We start from the raw sequence: 5415 nt of genomic DNA on the forward strand, positions 1-5415 counted from the left end.
CGGGGATGGGGGGTGGTGCCGGCACCTGGCTGCGACTTCCGCTCAAGCTGGTGGAAGTCAAAGGCCCCAATGACGCCTTTCCCATAAGCAGATGATCTGGCTGGATGCGCTGCAGAGGCTGGGTCTGCCACGTCACTGAAGTTGGAGCTAAGAGCAAAAGCCTTAACTAAGAGCTGTGGGGTTGGGAGTCTGGTCATACATGGGTCTATGATTCTCAAAAGCATGAGAGTGATTCTATTTTATTTAATTTTGATTTTGATATTGTCAGTAATAAATCTGATGGTAATTTTTGTTAAAAAAAAATGTAAATAAGAAAACAATTCCTGGGAAGAAAAGAGTACTATCTAGGTAAGACATTTTGAACAAAAGTCGAAGTCAAGAAGATTCAAGGTTTCTTGAGCCTTAACACCTACTATATTATGAGAACCTTGCTAAGATCTACTACATTGTATTGAATGTCTCACCAGAGCAGAACCAAGTAGATATACAAAACAGCACAAGAGCAATGTCAATTTTTGAGACAAAAATCTATGTATTGTTGACTCCTAATGAGGGAAAGAAAACCAGGAAAAACAGAATAATTTGGATGAACAGAAGAACAAACAGCAACATTCATGATGGCTAATATTAATTTAAGACAATTGCTCAACATATTTGCTTAATAAGTAGTAAAAAGATAAATTTTGGCAGATACAATTAGGTAATTTGATAGGGTTTTAAATGGAAGGGATAAAATTTCCTATTGATCCTACAGGGAAAGGATTAAATACTTTTTTCTGTAAAACTTGGTATTATTGTTATAAAATGTTGATGGTGATATAGTTCACTCTGCCATACTAGGTTGGCTCTCATTACATGACTTCTTAGAGGAAAATGTATATCAGCTCTGATGGGGCTCAGGATACATTGTCCAAAAATATGGGGCATATTGAATATTTTAAGCAGAAACAAGAGAGTCACTCTAATCTCCTCCCTACTCACTCTTCTTCCCTGAAACACCTCAGGGAAGGTCCCCTCCCTATACCCAGAGGAAGGGAGCATCCTTGTCTCTGAAGACAAAAGGACACCAAGAAGAATCTGCATGAACAGGTGTTGCTAAGTTTTCCCCAGTTTACAACAGTTGCCTCATGTTCCTTAACCTCTTATATATTCCTCCATGACTGTGCAATCTTCATAAACCTAGCATGAAGAACTCGGGTCTGTTTCATTGTGTCTTTATTTCCTCCTGAAGGCTTCTGTGTCATGTAAAACGTATATTAAATAAATCTATATCCTTTCTTTTTGTTAATCTGTGTTTCCGTTTAATTTTCAAACCCAGTCAGTGACCCTGAGAGGGTTGAGGAAAAGTTTTCCTCCCCTTCAGCTCTTAGTGCTTCTGGTCAGTGGTTTTGTTGTTCCAGGTGGACACGATAAATTACTTAATGTAAATATTTTCCTCTTTGCATTATCTTCTCAAAACTGGCGTGGATTTTGGTCTCTAACCGCAATCTCAGTTTCATTGCATTTCTACAAGCTTTACTTGTCCTTCTCTCCACCTTATAAAATGTTATTGCCATGAGGTATTCATATTCCCTTTGTAAACCTCCTCAAATTCTTTTGTAGGAATGTAGATTTCAATAGTTGATAGAAAGAGGAAGGAATGGAAAGGGGGAAAGATAGGAGGAAGGAGATGTTTTGGAAGCTATGCATGATCTGGCAGCATGTTATTAGAGAATGAAGAAAATTGATATTGAGCAATCAGGTAAGACATTACGATAAACCAAGTCGATCTGAAGAAAAACTGGATTAGCAATGTAGCAGAGTGAAAAATGTATGACTGAAAGACCAAGTATTAGCAAAAGAATAAACAGAAAGCTATTGTTAATTGCCTTTTAGAATTGCTCATCAAGTAGATTTGAAGATATTCTAAAATATAAGCCTATAAAGTAAAGGGGAAAAATTATCACTTGCATATAAAATTTTAAAAAATGGAATTTTTGTATGGGGAGCACATCTATAAGATAAAAATAATGAGATCTTTGGGGGGGGGGCATTTTATTAATGGTTTGACAACTTAATATTTAAAAAAAAACAGTCATGGAACTAAAAGCCCAGGGGAGCAGTCAGGGTTAGAGATCCAACTTGGGATGACTGCAGATATAGAAGTATTTGAGATGTGAAAATAGTGGAATGCAAAAAGAGGAGGGGGGAAAAAAAACCTGTCCTTTGGGAGAGATCCAAGTTAATAAGAAAAAGGAAGAAAATACAGCAAAGATAGCAGACAATAGCAAACATAGAAGAAAAATGAGAAGTTATAAGGCAATAAAAGTCAAAAGGGGAGTATTTCAAGACATGGATTATCTGTGATTGCTGTCAAAGACATCAGCACAGGTAAAATAAGTCAGGTGAATCAGAGAAGAGATTCTTGATTCTGCCCACAAAGTGGTTATGAATGACTGTTAAATCAATCAATAAAATTTAAGCCAAAAGCTAAATTAAGAGCAAAAAAAAAGAAAAGAAGAGAAAAGAAAAGAAACAGGATCTAAATCATAATCTGAAGAAAAGGGATAATAAAAAGTTTTGCTAGTAAACGTAAATTTTATTTGCCTTTTGATTAATCATTAGCTGAACTATCATCAATATTCAATTTTGTCTAAATAGTTTTCTCCTTGACTCTTTTTAGATTTATTTATTTATTTTAGTTAATCCTCACCCAAGGATATGTTTCCCATTGATATTTAGAAAGAGTGCAAGGAAGAGGGAGAGAGAGAGAGAAACCAGTGTGGGAGAGAAACATCAGTTGGTTGCCTCCCACACACATCCTGACTGGGGCGGGGATTGAGCCTACAATCGAGTTACTGCCCTTGACTGGAATCGAATCCACAACCCTTCATTCTACAGGTCAACGCTCTAATCACAGAGATAAACTGACTAGGACCAGATTTACTTAAAGCTCAAAGAGGCTAAGGTCTATAACTAAATGTGGCAATGGTAATAATATCTACACTAATAAAAGAGAAACACGCAAATTGGTGTCACTCCACTACACCCACCCAATCAGAGCGACTATGCAAATTAATCCAACAAAGATGGTGGTTAATTTGCATATGCAGGCACGGAGTGAAGACTGAAGACTGAAGAGGCTTGGTTTCTCCACTGCAGCCGAAGCAGAGAAACCAAGCCTCACTTGCGGCCACAGCAGAGAAGCCAAGCCTCACTGCGGCCACAGAGGAGAAACCTAGCCTCGAGGCTTGGCTTCTCCACTGCGGCCGGACCAAAAGCCTGGGTCCTGGAGGAAAACCGGTGCCAGCAGCCAGGGGAAGGAAGGCCTATTGTGCGAATCTTCGTGCAACAGGCTTCTAGTGTTAAATAAAAAAATAATTCATCTCAGCAATGTGTCCTTTTACTCTCTGAGTTAGAATTAATTGTAAGTATTAACAAAAGAATACATATAAGTAATCAACAGAAGAGTAATATATAGTTGACCCTTTAACAACACCAGGTTTAGGGGTACAGTCACCCCACATAGTCGAAAATCTGTGTATAACTTTTGACTCTCCAAAAACTTAATTACTTACAGCCTCTTATAGCCTCTTAAGTATTAGAAGCCTGAGCGATAATATAAATAGTTGATAACACATATTTTGTATGTTATATGTATTATATACTGTATTCTTACAATAAAGTATGCTAAAGAAAAGCAAATGTTATTAAGGAAAATCATAAGGAAGAGAAAACATCTTTACTCTATTTTTTGAAAAACTAGACGCGCAGTGCATGGATTCGTGCACCAGTGGGGTCCCTCAGCCTGGCTTGTGGCTCTCCGACATCCCCCAAGGAATCCTGGATTGCGAGAGGGTGCAGGCCAGGCCGAGGGACCTCACCAGTGCACGAATGGGGCCGGGAAGGGCTCCAGGGGGTGTCCGGCCCATCTTGCCCAGTCCTGTTCAGCCAGACCCCACCAGCAAGGTAACAGAGCTTACCCCCTGGTGGTCAGTGTGCATCATAGCTACTGGTCAAATGGCTGAACGGTCAAATGGTCGCTTAGGCTTTTATATATATACTAGTGGCCCGATGCATGAAATTCATTCATGGGGGTGGGGGTGTCCCTCAGCCTGGCCTGCACCCTCTCCAATCTCTGACCCTTCGAAGGATGTCCTACTGCCAGTTTACAGGGATTGGGCCTAAACCGGAGGTCGGACATCCCTCTCACAATCCGGAACTGCTGGCTCCTAACCACTCACCTGCCTGCCTGATTGCCCCTAACCACTCTGCCTGCCGCATATAAGTAATCAACAGAAGAGTAATATATAGTTGACCCTTTAACAACACCAGGTTTAGGGGTACAGTCACCCCACATAGTCGAAAATCTGTGTATAACTTTTGACTCTCCAAAAACTTAATTACTTACAGCCTCTTATAGCCTCTTAAGTATTAGAAGCCTGAGCGATAATATAAATAGTTGATAACACATATTTTGTATGTTATATGTATTATATACTGTATTCTTACAATAAAGTATGCTAAAGAAAAGCAAATGTTATTAAGGAAAATCATAAGGAAGAGAAAACATCTTTACTCTATTTTTTGAAAAACTAGACGTGCAGTGCATGGATTCGTGCACCAGTGGGGTCCCTCAGCCTGGCTTGTGGCTCTCCGACATCCCCCGAGGGATCCTGGATTGCGAGAGGGTGCAGGCCAGGCCGAGGGACCTCACCAGTGCACGAATGGGGCCGGGAAGGGCTCCAGGGGGTGTCCGGCCCATCTTGCCCAGTCCTGTTCAGCCAGACCCCACCAGCAAGGTAACAGAGCTTACCCCCTGGTGGTCAGTGTGCATCATAGCTACTGGTCAAATGGTTGAACGGTCAAATGGTCGCTTAGGCTTTTATATATATACTAGTGGCCCGATGCATGAAATTCATTCATGGGGGTGGGGGTGTCCCTCAGCCTGGCCTGCACCCTCTCCAATCTCTGACCCTTCGAAGGATGTCCTACTGCCAGTTTACAGGGATTGGGCCTAAACCGGAGGTCGGACATCCCTCTCACAATCCGGAACTGCTGGCTCCTAACCACTCACCTGCCTGCCTGATTGCCCCTAACCACTCTGCCTGCCGACCTGCTTGCCCCCAACTGCCCCCCCCCGCCAGCCTGATCACCCCAACTGTCCCCCGTGCCAGTGTGCTTGCCCCCAACTGCCCCCCCTGCTGGCCTGCTTGCCCCCAACTGCCCCCCTGCTGGCCTTCTCACTCCAAATTGCCCCCCCACTGTCCTGATCACCTCCAGCTGACCCCCACTAATGGCCTGCTCACCCTCAACTGGCCCCCCTGCTGGTCTGCTTACCCCAACAGCGCTGCTCCCCATCAGCATGATCACCCAAAACTGCCGTCCCATCCTGGCCTGATCACCCACAACTGCCCTCCCCTCTTGGCCTCTAAC

General features: G+C 42.5%; 1 protein-coding gene and 1 pseudogene across 1 annotated transcript in view; one reads left to right on the forward strand and one right to left on the reverse strand.

The window, feature by feature from the left end:
- Positions 1–170, forward strand: part of LOC102243391 — a 3034-nt pseudogene extending 2864 nt beyond the window's left edge.
- The window catches only part of LOC102259738 (chromosome unknown open reading frame, human C4orf22), a 561692-nt gene that overhangs the window by 516040 nt on the left and 40237 nt on the right, over positions 1–5415 (reverse strand). The window lies entirely within an intron of this gene.

Source organism: Myotis brandtii, unplaced genomic scaffold (genome assembly GCF_000412655.1).
Source record: "Myotis brandtii unplaced genomic scaffold, ASM41265v1 scaffold111, whole genome shotgun sequence".
In the NCBI taxonomy this organism is placed as follows: Eukaryota; Metazoa; Chordata; class Mammalia; order Chiroptera; family Vespertilionidae; genus Myotis; species Myotis brandtii.